General features: G+C 51.2%; 1 protein-coding gene across 7 annotated transcripts in view; it reads left to right on the top strand.

Moving 5' to 3' along the window:
• Positions 1-18,419, top strand: part of ANK1 (ankyrin 1) — a 238,122-nt gene that overhangs the window by 867 nt on the left and 218,836 nt on the right. The window lies entirely within an intron of this gene.

The following is an 18,419-nucleotide window of genomic DNA, read 5'->3' as shown; positions in this document are numbered from 1 at the left end:
CCCGCCGCCTCCCCGGTGACCCACTCTCGGAGGCGCGGAGAGCCTCCTTCCCAGGTCTCTGAATGGTGGGGCCTCTGCCCTTTCCCCACCCTCCTTGAACCCCGGGAAGCACCTTGACTGACCCTGTGGGGTCCCCGGGGCAGAACAGCTTAGCCTCGTTGGGGGGGGGCGCGGAACGGGTGGGCATTTGGCACCATCTCCAGTTCGGGTCACTCAAGATGAGCAGCGGATGACCGAAGGAACTTCCCTTTGGAAACCGGCCGCGGGTGCTGTCCAGCATCTGGCCCAGGGGCCAGATCAGAGAACAGGTCTCCTTTCTGTGTAGGAGTCGGTTGGTGGTGGGGGCGGGGGCTGGTAGTAACAAGACAGCCCCCACAAAGACCCATATCCCTTAGGGAAATTGCTGTCTGTTCAGCACTCTGGGTCTGGGGCCTTCCTACCCCCAACTCAAAGCACCTTTTAATAAACACCTTTGGTGAGAAACACCTTCACTTGTGAAGGGAGGGAGTCAGTTGACTGGGCGAGGGCTCCAGTCGGGGTGTTGTGGAGCCCCCCATGGAGGAGCTAGGTGCCTATGGATGCGGTTCTTTGGGTTGGAGACAGGCCGAACTTCGGCTCCAGCAGAGCCATTTTAACCTGCGGGCAGAGAGGTGGGGCATGGCCTCCGAGCCCATTGCCTGGGAATGTGGCCCTCGGGGTTCCCGGACTGAGATGCTGGTCTTGGTTGAGAAGGAAACATTTTTTTTTTTTTCCTTGAAATTGGCTCCCTCTGAGAAAGAAGTTTGAAGCCTGGGGTTGAGAGCAGCGTGGGGACAGGCTGCCTGTGGGTCCTACTCCTCCTCCTGCCAGCCAGTCGGCAAGACCCACATCCAGCCCGTTCCTCGAGATGAAATCCAGGAGCAGAGAGATTCTCTGATTGCACCCCAAGTGGCCGGTGCGCTAAGCTTTCCTATATCCCTTCCAAAAAAGCAGCCTTCCTCCCCCGAGGGACTGCTGTCTCATGTGTAAATAGTAGTTGCACCAAGGCACCACCACTTTAGCAGGACCTAAAAAGAAGCCTTCTCCAAACTGACAGGGAGCCAGAGTTTGGGTTGGTGCCACTTAGACAGAACGCTCCATCAGGTCCTTCTGCTGGGTCTGAAATACTGGAACCCATCTTGTGAGCCAGGCCGGTAGGAAGTCTGGTTATAATCTGACAGTGCTCACCCACTTTCTTGGCATGAATGTAAACTTCTCCTTAGGAAGGCGTGTTCTCTATTTCCATCCCTGCCTCGTGCTTTAGGAGCCAAGCCCATCCTCTCCCAAACTGCTCACTCAATGTTTTTATCCCACTTTTTGCTCCCCAGCCTCTTCCTTGATGCTCCTGAGACCGTCAATATGTATATATATATATATATATATATATATATATATATTTGAGCCAGAGTCAAAACAAAACTCTCCCTTTCCTCTCTTCTGAGAATTCTTTCCATTCTCTGTAGCTCCCTTCAATATAACTCTGAATCCCAACTGCCTGCAGGACACACATAGAAAAGTAGCAAGTCCAATATTCTTTTTGTTTCTTAGTCTGGACATTCTTGGTCAACTTAATCTCCATGTCAAGTCTAGATGATAACATATTCCGCAGTACCCCCCCCCACCCCCCAACCAGTTTGGTTATTTTGTTTTACTAGCTGGTCACAGCGTACTGCGTCAGTAAGCATTTGAAAATCTTCCACACAGATTTTCATTATTTTACGCAGTATCCTGGGTGCTAGGAGGGATACAGCAATAATAAGGAAATCTGAATTCAAAGTGGTAGCGATGCTGTAAACTCTTCAAGGGATTTTTGGGGTAGAGGGGCACTAAGGTACGCGATGAGGTGTCGGGGTGCTGCATTTGTGTTTCGTAATGCTAGTGAGTTCTCTTTGCCATCGGCCTGGTCTTGCGAGCCATTTCAGAGAGCCGAGTTAAAATTTATAGCAAAAGGCAACGTCGCAAGAAGGTGGCAGGCCCTTGGGGAAAGGTGAGGGACGGACAGCACTGCAGGAAGGCTGGCTGGAGGACGCGCGTGCAGGAGCTGGTTGAGCAGATGGCCGAGGCGGGGGTGGGGGCCCAAGGGAGGGTTCACATAAGGTGAGGTCTTCGCTAGACCCATTTTTCACCAACGAAGTCATGGTTTGAGGCGAAGTATGTTAAGACCGAGCAGCTGAGGCCTCTACCCTGGTCACCCCAGGCTCGGGGACGCTGTGGAGCCACCCTCCTCTCAGCACGAAGGAAGAATTCACACATGCAGACAGTCATTTGATGCCAGTGAACTGGTAATTCAGGGGAGCGCGGAGCTCAGCAAGGGCATTCTGGATTTACGGAAAGGGAAGGCGTTTGTCCCACGGGTAACCTACTTATCGGGGCCTGACGGAGCAGAACCACAGCGCTCCCGGTTTGTAGAAATCATCACGGTTGTAACTTCGGCGGTGGTTGCAGCTTTTACAGTTGCTGGTATTGTGTGGGAAGGCGCTGGCTGAGGGCTGTTGTGCAGCGGCCCTGGAGGCTGCTGTTGTGACGTGCTGACTGACACAGATAGAAACCACCTCGACGCAGGGAATTGAGCTCAGACTCTGTAGCTGGAAAAAGGCCTGCATTCTTCTGGGGCTTCATTCAGTTTTCTGCTTGTGCAGCATACGTCCTCATCAGATGCCTGCCGTTGGAGCTACAGCTTTTTGGGGAAAAAAAAAAATAAGATCCAGTATTTATGATGCTGACTTGATAAGTCCCCTGCGCCTGAAGATGGGGATGGAAGTAAATAAATTGCAGGGCATGTTTCAAGCAGGTATTTGCATTAAGAATGGCAGCTTCCTAAGGCTGAGGAAGCCTTGGGCATAAGGATGTGTGTGCTTTTTCTGCCTTCTTGAAGCTTGAGCTTGGGAGATGAGGATGAGGAGTTTGGAGACGGAGGTGAGGCAAGGCAGGATTCAAGAAAGGGGAAGGGGAGTGGGAAGGGGGAGGGAGGTAGACAGAGAAGGGGGCTGGGCTCTCAGCCCTACTCTAAGGGGTGACCCTCAGCCTGCAGCGCCTGTGAGTGCCCCAGGGTGGCATTTACTGAGCTCTCTCCTCATCCCTTACTCTCTCCACCTCCTTCATCCTCTGATGCTGGTGAAGGAGGGGATCAGGCCCTGTTCGCAGCTGTCCATCTGATACCCAGCAGGCATGCCGTGAATGTGGGGATGGGGATGGGTGGGTGAATGAGTAGGGTCTTATGTCTGTCTCTGTTCACCCAGGTGATTCTTGTCATCGCTTGTGTTAGGTGAGCAATATGCTCTTGACTGTCTTTTGGGGGCACCTGAGGAAAGCCTGACATTTCTTTCATTCCTGATCACTTTGCAAACCACCGGACCCTTGTAGGCAGGCAGTGGAACCATCTAATTTTTTGGTGCAGTGGCTTCTACCACCCAGACTGCAGTTAATTCCTCACAGGGTCCCTGCTGCACTAGATGTCAAGTGAGTTTAGCCATTTGGAACAGCAGTGTTTGCACAGGGCCCCGAGGAGCCCAGCGGAGGCGGCTACAGAAAAAAAAAACAACAAAAAAGGAAGCCCAGGAACAGAGAGTGGCTGTCTCCACTTAGCTGTGTGTCAGCCCTGCCGGCCTCCGAAACATCCTCCGGGGCCCTGGGCCTTCCTCACGCAGCAGACGAGGCCCTGCTCCTGGACTGCGGAGATGTCTTCGGTTGATCCAGTGACCGGAATCACAGGGAGATTTAGGGGGACCTGTAGGAGACTGCAGTCCCCCAACTGTGGCCAGGGCTTGTTCCCAGGAAGAGGGTGGGATGGGGCGGGGAGGTGTGGGTGATTAAGAATGGGGTGAAAGGCAGGTAATTAGGCAGGAGAGACCTGTGAGCCCACGTTTCATTTGTAAAGGGTCCCGAATGTAAAGTGCTGCTGCCACCTCCAAATTGGTCTATACATTCAACCCAAGGAGAACGCCCAGGATCGGAAAGAGGCATGTTCCTCATGCGTCTTTAAACCAAGGCCCTGCCATGAAATCACCGCAGTAGTGTATATCGCAGTATGCCTTGATGTTTGTATATGAAATCTCCATTTGGCTTTTGGAAAGCATCATGATTGCATGTTAGCTATTAAACGCACTCATTTATTTAGTTTTGCGCCTTTAAAATGTACCACGACTTGGGTAACTGCTGCCTTGATGCATCTTATTTTAGTACCCGGGGAGCCTCAATACAGGGACGCGGCCTTGCCCCCCCGCCCCGAGCACTGCGAGAAGATGCGAGAACTTTCCCAACTTGTTCTCTGGCCATCTCCCAACCCAGCCCTCCCTCCCTGCTGCAGGGGCGGTTTTGGTGGGGCCGTTCCCTGGGGGCTACCGTCACCCTTAACCATCCACTAGACCAAGAGAGCAGGGTGTTATGGGCAAAGGTCTTCCACCCTTAGTTGTATCCAGCAGAGAGTGTGGCTGGCACATCACAGCTGCTGCTCAGAGTAGGTGGGGCGGCAGCTGAAATTCAGAACCTGGAGCAGGGGACCTCCCTTCCAAGGGGACCAGGAGCCGACTCTGGGACCCTTCTCTTGCTCGCTAGTTCAGCTTATTTCCTTCCAATATGGCAGTTTTTATTTTCACCTCAGTCTAAGGACTTGCTTATTTTTGTGGAAAAAACAAGCAAGCTTTAGTGAGCGGGTGCCACATGCCAGGCAGTTTTCATGTATGTTGCTTCATTCCTGGGCTTTTTCTCTGTCGGGTGAATCCATCAGCTGTTCCTTCATCCTTCACCATCAAAGCCCATCATTCTTTTCTTCAAGAGAGCTTTCCTGAATGTCCTCTGTCCCTCTTTCTCTGTATCCTGGGTTGCCCCAGCCTTCATTCTGGTGTGTGTGTTCACGTGCATGGGTGTGTGTATGCACATGGGTGTGTGTGTATGAGACACGTGATCTTATTTTATCCCCTCTGCTAGATTTTAAGCTCTTTGAAGTCAAAGCTAGAGTCTTTGCACATAACCACTCAACAAATATTTATGGTTTGAAACGATTCAGGAGCTACGTTTAACTGGTTCAGAAGTTTTTCCCTTGGTCTTTCTATTTGATGCTTGAAGAGTTGGCCCTATAGAAGTGGAACCAAGTAAATGTGGGGTTTTTTTCCCTCCCTGAATTATTCCGACTAAAGGAAAGTCTGCTGTCATCAGTGTTTTGGTTTTTGGAAAAGGCAAATATGCTTTGCTTGGCTCCATCACTCCATTCCTGGTTCTTGAAAAGCAGCTCAAACATCTTCCTCGTACAGAGCACTGGGCTGGGAGTCAGGTGCCTGGATTCCAGTTTCAGTTCTCATACTTACTGGCTACCTGGCCATGAATAAGCCACCAAATTTCTTTGAGCCTCAATTTTCTCATCAGTGAAATTGAAATGAGAATAAAGGAGGTGTACTTTGTAAACTTTAAAACTCCTGTCTATTTAAGAGGTTACAGTTAGTAACACAATAATGTTTGTCAATTAAATTATTCTTTCTAATAAATCCAAAGCCAGAGCTCCGGCCCAGACTTCCAGTGGTGGCATGAAGTCTTGACATTGGCTTGGCAAGGCCAGCCCATTATTATTTCAGTGCTGGTAAATGAGAAAAAGGACACTTTAAATCATTTTCTCCATTTCATTTTCAGGAAAGAAATGAATTTCCTATTTTGACAAGATTTATTATAGTGGGCTTAGTTATCTCCATGGGTGCAGTCTACAACTTTGAGATGGGCTTTATTAAAGCCCTGGGTGACAATTACAGCCACTTGCCAAAAGAGGAACATAAATGTGGTTCCTGAACTTTGTGAGAATACCATCCCTGTTAGAGCCCTGGCTGGTAAATCTGGGGTGTGGAATATTACAGACAATGAAACATGTTGTTATGGGCAGACCAGACTCCTCCAGGGGAGACTCTGTGTATCCCAGGAGTGTAAGCCCAGCACATCCTCCAGGAAAGGAGAACTTGCATGAGGAACCCTCAGAGATAAAGCAAAGAAGACCGAGTGGCCAGACAGTTTGAAACCAAAAAACCTTTTATTTCTCCTTCGCTGCCCATGTGACCGGATGCTTTCCCAAGAAGAAAATTTTCCTGTGTTTTTGCTAAGGTGATAATACTTTTTCAGTGTCAGTTAATGCCTTTTTACCCTTTTCAGGGCATCCTTGACCATGACAGCTGCAAACACCCTTCTTTGCTTATCCGAGGAGGGCCTGTGTGTACTGAGGCTGTGGGTCCTATGGGCATTGTCTCGCTGGATCCTCCGGTGGCCAGTGACCTCAGACCCGGGGCCTGACTCCAAAACTTGTTCACAGGCCTCTGCGCTAGGCTGCCTTCTTACATGTTTGTTACATCCTCGGTTTGTTCAAGGCTACCAGGTGCTGGGAGGGGAGTCAGAATGCTGGTACTTTTCCTGCCTATGCAGAAAGGACTTGCACATTGGAAGGAAAGCTGCTGGCGTGGGAAGTAACCCAAGGAGGCTGCGAACAGGGGCCAGTGATCCGGGCTCAGGACGGAAGCACTGGCATCTGGATGCCAGGTGGGTGGTGGAGCCCACGGGCTCCTCTGAACGTCTCTGTAGCAGCCCGTGGGATGGTGAAGACCCCATTGAGGCCTTGGGTTAAGACAAGGGGCCAGATGATGAGTGACTCCCAGGGGTGGCCTGCTCTGTTTCTATCTTCCCTGCCTCACAGAACGGTCCTTTCTCCCTTTACTGCCTGTTTTAAAGATTTCTCTTCCTACTGGTGGTAAAGAGGTAAAGAGTCTGCCAGTGCAAGAGACACAAGAGATGCGGGTTTGATTCCTGGGTCTGGAAGATCCCCTGGAGAAGGAAATGGCAACCCACTCCAGTATTTTTGCTTGGAAAATTCCATGGATGGAGGAGCCTGGTGGGCTACAGTCCTTGGGGTTGCAAAGAGTTGGACACGACTAAGCACGTGCCCACCACACTCCTGCCACAGAGCTGGCATCTTCCCTGTATAATCATTTAATAACGTGCTTCTACATGGAGTTATAGTGAAGACATGTCTCCGTTTTCATCCATTCTCCCTAACTCTCTGGGACTTTTGCTTTCTTCTGGATGCCTGTGAGGTCCTGGGCCTCTATGTGTAATGCTTGCCAAGACCTCAACTTGGATGGGTGGGAAGAGAAACAGCAGGGCCAGACTCTTGCCCTGAGTCCCTCCCTTGAATCTCTGCGGTTTCATTTCCTGTTCCTAAGAAGTCCAGTGGGCTAAGAGATGCCCATGAAGAGCAGTGCGGTCAGAGAGAAGACAGGCTCGAGAGATGAACAGGCACAGACTAGCCTTGAGGTCGACTTGGGAGAAGTCAGGGTGGAGTCAGAGGAAGCATCCCAAGAGAGGGAAGGAAAGGAGGCACTTAATTATGGGCTGGCCGGAGCCGTGACGCCTAACCCAGCTCTGAGATGGAAGGGATATCCCCAGATGCTCACGGTGAGACCCACAAGGAAACAGGGAGGAGAGAAAGAAATGGTCCCGGCGGCTCCCCCACGTTGCCAGTCTCAGAGCCACCCTGGGGAGAGGGTTTGTCATGGAAAGACCTGCCCCACTGCCTCCCTGCAGAATCGGCCGCTGGGGGCAGTGGGGCCAGGAGCCCGTCTGTCCAGTAAGTTCCCCCCCGGGCGATGATGCTCCCATAGAGCAGCATGGAACCTCTGTTCTAGCAGACAGACAGGAACCAGCTGGTGGACGTGGCAAGATCAAGGGAGAATCGAACCAGCAGGTGAAGGGAAGAGAGGAGAGGGTAGGGGGTTTGCCTGGACTTCTTATTTGTTCTCTGTCCACTTTCCCAAAGGAAGTGGGGAAGGAAGGGTTGACTTGAGCACTGTGGCCAGTCTTGTGGGAGGAGTAAGCCTCACTGGGAGTAGGGCCTGGGGAGGCATTCTGGGGGAGAGACTGGGTCCTCATGGACTGTTGAGGGTCAGCCAGGTGATGAGGGCCAGGACATTCATCTGAGGCTATAGCAAGGGCAGAGGGTGAGCCAGTGGGGTCTGGAGACGGGGTTGGCCCAGGACCTGTGAGCCAGTAGCAGGAGCCTAAAGACTGCAGTCAGGAGGACGGGGGGAGGTGGAGAGGAAGCTGAGCTGGGGCCAGGCCAGGGCCAAAGCCCAGAGGAAGCCTGAGGAACTCCGGAGGGGAGTGTGCAAAGCTGCTCCGCCTCCAGGGCAGAGGTGGGTCGGGACAGGGCAGCTGCACAGTGAGCAGGGCATTGAGAACGCTGAGCAACGGTGGTCCAGAGGAGGGTAGGGTAGTCATGCTTGGCGGCCAGTGGGGATGGAGTGTGTGACAGATTGTAGACGTCTGGGTGGTGGAGAAAGTCCATCTTTGTGAGTAATAAAGTGAGTGTGAGTAAGTAATCGGGGATGATGCTGTGGGTTTCTTCTGGACATATGTTAACACATCCATGTGTGTGTGACATGAAATGGCAGCGAGGCCTCGTATCTGACTTGGCGCTGGGGTGGTTAGTCGGTGGTGCCCTTCATGGACCTGGGAGAGGGTGAGGAGGAAAATGACGAGTCCTTTTTACGGAATCTATGGGTTGTCTAGTCAAGGCTATGATTTTTCCAGTAGTCAGGTATGGATGTGGGAGTTGGACTATAAAGAAAGCTGAGCACCGAAGAACTGATGTTTTTGAATTGTGGTGTTGGAGAAGACTTGAGAGTCCCTTGGACTGCATGCAAGGAGATCCAACCAGTCCATCCTAAAGGACATCAGTCCTGAATATGCATTGGAAGGACTGATCCTGAAGCTGAAACTCCAATACTTTGGCCAGTTGATGCAAAGAGCTGACTCATTGGAAAAGACCCTGATGCTGGGAAAGACTGAAGGCAGGAGAAGGGGACGACAGAGGATGAGATGGTTGGATGGCATCACGACTCAACAGACATGAGTTTGAGTAAACTCCGGGAGTTGGTAATGGACAGGGAGGCCTGGCGTGCTGCAGTCCATGGGACTCGCAAAGAGTTGGACATGACTGAGCAACTGGATTGAACTGAACTGAACTGTTCGGTAGCTTCCTGGGGCTCATGTGATGGAAGGGGAGCTAATAGGAAGTGTTCCTCAATGTGGGGGGAAGCTGTCAGACTCCATGGGAGGAGAGGCCCTCAGTTCAAGTCTGAGCTCTCCCACAAAGCCCTGGTGTGTATCTGCATCTGAGCATCTGAGAGATTGCCTTAATTAAGGCTGTGCACCTGACCAAGCCTGCAAGGCTTGGGCGGAACTCAGGCATCTGACTGGTGGATACTCATGCCTGCAGGGGAGGCGCAGGGCAGAGGAGGACTGCGGTGGGGACAGGACTTACTATCTTAGTTCCCCGGCCAGGCTTTGAATCCAGGCCTTCAGCAATGAGAGTGTGGAATCCTAACCACTGGACCACCAGGGAATTCCCCTGCCACTTTTTTTTTTTTAAATTTATTTTTGGCTGCACCAGATCTTCGTTGCTACATGGTGGGTTTTTTGCTGGTTGTGGTCTGTGAGCTTCTCACTGCAGGGGCTTTTGTTGTGGTTTGTGGGCTCTAGGGTGTGTGGACTCAGCAGTTACATTCCTGGGCTTTACAGCACAGGCTCAGTAATTGTGGGCTTAGTTGCCCTGAGGCATGTGGGATCTTCCTGGACCAGAGATTGAGCCCGTGTCTCTTGCAGTGGCAGGCAGATGCTTAACCACTGGCTCACCAGGAAAGTCACTGCCACTCTTTAAGATGTTACGTTGGTGCCATCATCCAAGTTGTGAAATGCTAGGCATTCATTCAAAATGATGCTTAAGAGAACAGGTTTTTAAGAATATGCTTCTAATAAAAAAGTAGGAATAGGCTTCAGCTGTAATAGAATTTAAAAATGTAATGTAATTAAAAGACAGAGAATGCCTTGCTTATCAAGGAGGGTCCCAGGCCTCCTCTGCTTGTGTGTCTCTTGGAGATGGAAGCTGGCATGGATGGATGACCTCACATGCCAGTAAAGAATTCCAAGGTGATGTGGACTGAAGCCCAGTAGGTAACAGAATGTTCTGGTGCCAAGTGGAGCTGGAGTGTGGTCCTGAGAGTCCAGGCAGCTGGGTCTTGGCATGGGGAGCTGTCCATTGTAAACCAGCCTGAAAATGTGTGTGTGTGTGTGTGTGTGTGTGTGTGTGTGTGTTGGGTGGAATGCTCTATTCCACAGCCAGAGTGATCTTCCAAAAATGCAAATCAGATCCCGACACTCCGGCCTTTAAATCCTTCGCTGGCTTCCTAATTGCCCTTAAAATAAAGTCCTAGAAGTTTACTCCAGCGTCCAAGGTCCCCAGTCTAGCCCAGAGTTGCCTTTCCTGTCTCATCTCTCCTGCAAGCTGCACTCAGCTGTCCTCCAACCTTCTTCTAGGACTTAGGATATGTTCGTGTTCTCTGCTTTTGGATCTCCCATTGGCTGAATTTTGGGCCTCAAACACAGACACCGGCTCCGCTGTCAGAATCCAGTTTAAACATCGCCTCGCGGGTGCTAGATGAGGTTGGGCCATGCTGCCCAGTAAGGAGGCCAGGAGATTGTATAGAGCACTGTGTGTGCCAGGAGGGCGTCTTGGGTCGAGATGTCCGAGCTGCAGAGAAGAGATGCGAGCAGTGGCCTTGGATGGAGTCAGGTGGCCCAGGGACTGTGTCCTGGATGTTTGCTAACTGAGCGACCCTGGGCAAGGTTCTCAGTTTTCCTCTGAGTCTCAGTTTTGTCATTTGTAGGGCAGAAGGAATATCTACTGGACAACTACGCAAGGTTATTGGAAGGATTGAATGAGTTAATGTATGTGAAAGTGTCTGACTCTTTGCAACCCCATGAACTGTAACCCACCAGGCTCCTCTGTCCGTGGAATTCTCTAGGCAAGAATACCAGAGTGGGCTGCCATTCTGCTTCTGCAGGGGGTCTTCTTGACCCAGGGATCATACCCAGGTCTCCCACATTGCAGGCAAATTCTTTACCGTCTGAGCCACTAGAGAAGCCCCCAAACACCCAACATACAGTAAGCACTCAATACATGCTAGTCTGATGCCTGAGTTCCCGCTTGCACCCATCCCCCCACCCTCCATGGGGAGCAACCAATGAGATCCAAGGCATGGCCCTTAATAGGCTCTGGGTTCCTTTCCAGAGATGGCCATCAAGGATTCCTCCCAAGGTTGGTATGCTCATCCAGCATCACTGCCAATTTCTTAAATGAATTAGGAAAAATGAAGAAATGTGAGCCTGATCTCAAATGCCAGGGAAAGCAAAGAATCGGAAACAGCCCAAGTCAGAAAAATGTCCAAGTCTGAAATGTTGGTAGAGTTGCAGAGATGTTACTTTCTCCTATGGTCTGGAGGTTTGGCAGATCTTGAAAAGAGGTGGTTTGGTCTCTGCCCCCAACCCCCAGGAAACGAGAAGGCCGCTGTGCCGATCCCAGCTCACGTGGTGTGCAGGACGCACGGGACCCAGTGCCCCTGTAGACAGGGAGCCATGTCCTGGGAACAACAATGCTGCAGCCAGACCTCGCTCTCTGCCGTCGGTGGAGCAGACCATAGTCTGAGGGTTGGCCTCTCTTTTCACGTTATCTTCTGGCTTGTGTGTGTGTGTGTCGTGTCCTGAGGACCTGATTCTTGAGCATATCTGCCTTTGAAGGACATCTGCACTATAAGCTGCAGGGTTGAGCCTTCGCACTTTAACCCACTTGATGTTGCTGCATGCACAACAGGACTGGGAAGAGGCAGATGGAAAGAGCATCCTTCATGACTCTGAACCAAGATGAAATGACTCTGTACCAAGGTGAATGCAATAACAGCATTAGATTCTTTCGGAAGAGCGTGTGAGGGTCTCTCGCATGAACTCAGCTTCCTCCGCCCGGTTTGTGCCTCCACTGCACCTTCCGGAACCTCCGTGGTCGCTCTTCTGGTCCAGCCTACATCCTTTCTCGTACTTCCGGTTCCTTCCTGTCACCTTTAGGCTAGAGTCAGGCTTTTCCTCACGACTTCCGAGGCTGTTGACACCCTGCCTACCCCTGGGGGTCTTACCCCATCCCCACCATGGTGCCACCTAGGTTTATGGTGCCACCCTGCCGCCTTACCTTTCATGCCCGCCTTCACCGCCTCCAAGCTCTCCCAAGTGTGGGCCAGAGATACCAGAGAAGAGATGCCTGCCCTGAAGGGAGGTCAGGGAGGGGGGTGTCCAGGACACCTATCAACTCTGCCGTCTGTCGCAGCGAATGGCACTTGCTGCCAAGTCCTAGGGCCATGCCGGGTATGGACCCGTTACCTTGCGTTTCTCAAAGGGTGATGGCTGTGTGTGATCTGGATAGTAGGGGCCTCCCCACCTCACACATCACCCCCAGATGATGTGTGAGCATTAGCTACGCATGGTTGTGGACGAAAAGGGCAGACTGTGGGATCAGGAGAGCTGAGCGTGCTTTCTAGTTCTTTTCTCTCTGGAGTAGCTCTGGACACGTCTCTGAGCCTCAGTTCTCCACCTGTCAGTTCAGTTCAGTGTCTCAGTAGTGTCTGACTCTCTGCGACAACATGGACTATAGCATGCCAGGCTTCCCTGTCCTTCAACTTCCAGAGCTTACTCAAACTTATGTCCATTGAGTTGGTGATGCTATCCAACCATCTCATCCTCTGTCATCCCCTTCTCCTCCTGCCTTCAATCTTTCCCAACATCAGGGTCTTTCCAATGAGTCAGTTCTTCACATCAGGTGGCCAAAGATTGAAGATTCAGCTTCAGCATCAGTCCTTCCAATGAATATTCAGGATTAATGTCCTTTAGGATGGACTGGTTGGATCTCCTTGCAGTCCAAGGGACTCTCAAGAGTCTTCTCCAACACCACAGTTCAAAAACATCAATTCTTCAGTGCTCAGCTTTCTTTATAGTCCAACTCACATCCATACATGACTACTGGAAAAACCATAGCTTTGACTAGATGGACCTTTGTTGACAAAGTAATGTCTCTGCTTTTTAATATGCTGTCTAGGTTGGTCATAGCTTTTCTTCCAAGGAGCAAGTGTCTTTTAATTTCAAGGCTGCAGTTACCATCTGCAGTGATTTTGGAGCCCCAAAAATAAAGTCTGTCACTGTTTCCATTGTTTCCCCATCTATTTGCCATGAAGTGATGGGACCAGATGCCATGATCTTCATTTTCTGAATGTTGAGTTTTAAGCCAACTTTTTCACTTTCTTCTTTCACTTTCATCAAGAGGCTCTTTAGTTCTTCGCTTTCTGCCATAAAGGTGGTGTCATCAGTGAGGTTAGTGATATTTCTCCTGGCAATCTTGATTCCATCTTGTGCTTCATCCAGTCCAGCATTTCTCATGATGTACTCTGCTTATAAGATAAATAAGCAGGGTGACAATATACAGCCTTGATGTACTGCTTTCCCTATTTGGAACCAGTCTGTTGTTTCATGTCCAGTTCTAGCTTTGCTTCTTGACCTGCATACAGATTTCTCAGGAGGCAGGTCAGGTGGTCTGGGTTTCCCGTTTCTTTAAGAATTTTCCACAGTTTGATCCACACAGTCAAAGGCTTTGGCATAGTCAATAAAGCAGAAGTAGATGTTTTTCTGGAACTCTCTTGCTTTTTTGATGATCCAACGAGTGTTGGCCATTTGATTTCCGGTTCCTCTGTCTTTTTCTAAATCCAGCTTGAACATCTGCAAGTTTATGGTTCTCGTATTGTTGAATCCTGGCTTGGAGAATTCTGAGTATTACTTTGCTAGCGTGTGAGATGAGTGCAACTGTGCAGTTGTTTGAATATTCTTTGGCATTGCCTTTCTTTGGGATTGTGATGAAAACTGATCTTTTCCAGTCCTGTGGCCACTGCTGAGTTTTCCAAATTTTCTGGCATATTGAATGCAGCACTTTCACAGCATCATCTTTTAGGATTTGAAATAGCTCAACTGGAATTCCATCACCTCCACTAGCTTTGTTCATAGTGATGCTTCCTAAGGCCCACTTGACTTCGAATTCCCTGATGTCTGGCTCTAGGTGAGTGATCACACCATCATGGTTATCTGGGTCATGAAGATCTTTTTAATATAGTTCTTTGTGTATTCTTGCCACATCTTTTTAATATTTTCTCTTTTTGTTAGGTCCATACCATTTCTGTCCTTTATTGAGCCCATCTTTGCATGAAATGTTCCCTTGGTATCTCTGATTTTCTTGAAGAGATTTCTAGTCTTTCCCATTCTATTGTTTTCTTTTCTTTCTTTGCACTGATCACTGAGGAAGGCTTTCTTTTCTTTTTTTTTTTTTTGAGGAAGGCTTTCATATCTCTCCTTGCTATTCTTTGGAACTCTGCATTCAAATGGGTATATCTTTCCTTTTCTCATTTGCTTTTTGCTTCTCTACACCTCTAAAGCAAGGGAACTGGTTTAGAGGGCTTCTGAAACTCTTCTGGGCTTCCCTGGTATCTTAGATGGTAAAGAATCTTCCTACAATGCAGGAGACCCAAGTTTGATCCCTGGGTCAGGAAGATCCTCTGCAGAAGGAAATGGCAACCCACTGCATTATTCTTGCCTGGATAATTCTATAGACAGAGGTACCTGGGGGGCTACAGTCCTTGGGGTCACAAAGAGTAGGACACGACAGCACGCATGCACATAATTGAGACTCTTCTGGGCGAGTAAGGGTAGTTCTGTGAACATGTGAATTTCCAAGGCCTCAGGGAAGCTGGCCCGCCATGGCCGAAGGTGTCCCAGGCGACACTTGGATGCAGGAGGCCCTCGGGTGTCGAGGTCCAGCTCTGATGGACCCCAGAGAGCTGGGCTAACCTCCCAAAAGGGATGTTGGCAACAGTGTGAAAGACTGCGTAGCTCGGGGGGCTGGCTCAGCATGTGGACACTCATCCCCTCTGACGGGTCATCCCCACGAGGCTGGTGCTGTGGTGGGCAGGCCAGGGAGGTGAGGGTGTGCTGGCAAGGCCGGGGCCACACGGGCTGCTGGAAGGCGGCCGTGCCCAAGGTCAGCAGTCCGGTCCTCTGGGCACAGGGCTGTCAGGTAGCCCCCGTGACCCCTCAGGCTCCCTGCAGTGGCCAGCTTGGGGCCGCCTCCTACGTTCGTCATAAGCGCAGCCGCTGGGAGGGCAGAGAGCACCTGCCAGGTGGAGAAAGAGAGAGCGGGCACCTTCTGTGTTCAGTGCTCGGCGACGGAGGCTGTCACCTGCTTTCAAGGTCATGAGCAAAGCCAGCCTCCCCACTGAGCTTGAAGGAGCCCAGAGCCCTGACTCTGATGGAGAAAGGGGCTCCAGGGGTCCCCACCTCCTGCCATTTCTTGGAAAGGAATTCTGGCCGTCTCCAGGCAAGAATACTGGAGTGAGTTGCCATTTCCTTCTCCACGGGATCTTCCCGACCCAGGGTTCAAACCCATATCTCCTGCATTGGCAGGTGGATTCTTTACCGACTGAGCTACAAGGGAGAGGTTGGTCCCACCCATTTCAGCCCCAGACAAAGCTCTTTTATATTTTCAGCCTCTGTCCCCCAGGGTCCTTGCCTTCTCCGGGGAATGCAATGTCCCGGGGCCTGCAAACCCATCCCCTTTTCTCCAGGGGCTGGGAGAGGAAGGAGTGACGTCCCAGGAAGGGGTCAGCCAGGGCTGGGCTGTTGTTGGACTAGAACCTTCTCCAGTGCTTGCACCATCTGGGAGGTAAGTGCCCAGGTCTCAGGCCTCAGAGAGCCCCGCGGACAGTGGCCACTGTGACATGGAGCTGGACGGATGGCCAGCACGGCCCATGAGTTGCTTTCACTGCACTCTTGGCGGCCGGGCAGAGAGGCAGGTATCAGGTGTGTCTCTCGGGAGAGGATGGTAAGCCTGGGAAGACTCAGTGTGGTTCACACCGTCTGGACATGTTTGTGCTGCGTGTCTTCAGACTGTCTCTCTCTGAAGTCGTGGAGTTTTGTAACAAGCGGGCAGTAGCAGGTGTAGCGTGTGGTGAATTGAAATCCATGTTGCGTTCAGTTTTCCGCATCCATCAGCCACCTACCCAGCCGCCCGCAGGGACGCAGCGAGGCCTGGCTATCAGTGGCCCGTATTCTCTCCTCTGAGGAACAGAAGGGATAGCAGGGGACGTGACTCACCTGAGCCCACTCCACCTGGGAGGCTGGCTGAATGGGCCATTATACAGGACCTTGGAGGGCTCAGGAAGGTTAAGTAAGCACCCCAGGTCACAGCTGATCAGAGCCGGGCTGGGGTTCACACCAACTGCCTGATGGGAAAGCCTGCACCTTACTGCCTCTAGGGCTGTGATGAGGCTCAGACAGAATGAAATACATTCCTCAGGGCAGAACCATGAGGGGCTGGAAATGGAGGACATTTTAAAAGCCCTTAGCACTGAGCTTGGAGGTGGACAAGAATGCCACAGGTCAGTTCCATGACTCTGCAAGATGAAATACATCCCGTTCTATGCGGGCCTCCAAACCACGTGGCAGGGAAGGCATGAGCCCTCCCCCATGAGAACCCAAGACACAGAGAGACCTGGAGATGGATACAGACAGACGTCCCAGGCGGTGCCCAACCAGCGCCTGGTCGTGGGAGCGTGTGGCACTGAGCATGCTGAGAAGTGGCTGGGTGACCTTGGGGACGTCACTTCTCCTCTCTGGGCCTCTCGCCCACAGCACAGAGGGCCTGGAGTAGGCCAGCTAACACAGCGTCTTGGAAGGGACCTTGGGTATCTCACAGACCTGCCCCTTCGTGGGGAGACCGTGGTCCAGAGACAGGAAGCAGCTCATCAGATCACACAGCCGTTCTAGTGGCCCAGCACGTGCTAGAACCAGGCTCCCAGGCTCGGCTCTCATGCGTAAAAGTGGTGAGAAATCCCTGCCCTTACGAGCTGTGATTTGTTGAGCATGACCTGGCAGGAAGAACTTGGAGAAGGGCTGAGGGACTCTGGTCCTTTGGTTCTCCGTGGAAAGGGCCCTGCCACGCCCAGGCAGCAAGCGGGAGAGCCTGCAGAGACGGGGTGTTTCCTCTGCACTGTGGGCGGAGGGGCTCCATTGCTGGGACCCGCCGGGCACCCCGCACAGAGCAGGCTGCCAGGGGCTGAGTTTGGGTGGAGAAGCCTGAGCCCTCCCTGGGCCGGGTGGACAGAAAGGTGCTCTGGAGGGATTGTTCCCACGAGCCCTCAGCCCCTGTCCTAACTAGAGCTCTCCAGTCCCACATACAGCTCGGGCCCTGCTCGGGACCCGTGCGTGGCCAGCCACGGCTGCTGTGGACACTGGGTTTGTTCCATGCGGCCTCGGGGGCATGTTTGTCAAGGACAACCTCCTCATTCTACACGCAGGAACTGAGGCCAGGACGGGGGTGGGGGATCCCTTCTCCCAGGCACACGCATGAGCAAGCTCTGAACCTGGGCCCTCTGGGTCCTATTGGGAGGCAAGGCCTACTTGCCCCTTGAGTTACCAAGTGTGTCTGTCTGTCTGTCTGTCATCTGTCTTGTGCTGTGCTGTGTTCAGTCGCTAAGTCGTGTCCAGGCTCCTCTGTCCATGGAATTTTCCAGGCAAGAACACTGGAGTGAGTTACCATTTACCTTTCCAGGGGAATCTTCCCAACTTAGGGATCGAACCCACATCTCCTACATTGCAGACAGTTTCCTTACCACTGGGAAGCCCTATCTATCTTAGTTACCTACTATTTCATTGTGCTCTTTCTTGGGGAAACAGGGGATAAGAAAAACTTCTTGTAGGCATACTGTGTTCTCCATCCTTGGCCTAAGCTCATTTCTCCCACTTATATTCTTCCCTTCCCCCTCTTCATCATCTGGGCAGGGTCCTTGCCTACATGCTACCATGCCCCATGCTGCACACAAAGTCTGAAACCCCTCTCCCCTTGGCTACCCAACAAGCTCCTACTCATCCTTAAAGTCCAGAAACACTATCACCTCTTCCGAGAAGATGTCCCTGACTACCAAGCAGAAATAATTGCCCCTTCTTCTGTGTTCCATCCGTCCTACTAGTCTCACCATCACAGCAATCATGGTTTTGTTTTAACCAGAGGTGGGAGCACTTTTATTTTTAATGTTTTTTAAAAAGTGATTTAATAACATTACAAGAATTTCACTACATAGAGAAACATTTTTTTAAGCCATCCATAGCTATATTCTCTAATACACTGTTCCTGTATGTTAGCGTATATTTATTTTAGACTGTTTCTGTGTTTTCTGTTTTTGTGGACACAGCATGCTTAGAATTTCGTGGTTTGTTTCCTTTATTTTCTTTTTTCAGTTCTCCTGCCTAGGGTGGGGGTCTATACAGAGCAAATGTGCTTCTGCTCTTTAGGGGCTCACATTTGACTAAGGGAAAGGGAGCAGAATAGATGACTGAAATGCTAGAAATTACCAGCTGTCCCAGTCTGCCTGGGACTGAACCAGTTTTAGGATCGGAAGCCATGTGTCCCAGACAAACCAGGACAGTTTCTAATAGGTCACCCTACTAGAAGCAAGTCC

Source organism: Odocoileus virginianus, chromosome 32, assembly GCF_023699985.2.
Source record: "Odocoileus virginianus isolate 20LAN1187 ecotype Illinois chromosome 32, Ovbor_1.2, whole genome shotgun sequence".
Classification (NCBI taxonomy): Eukaryota; Metazoa; Chordata; class Mammalia; order Artiodactyla; family Cervidae; genus Odocoileus; species Odocoileus virginianus.
This window is presented reverse-complemented; position numbering and strand designations above follow the sequence as displayed.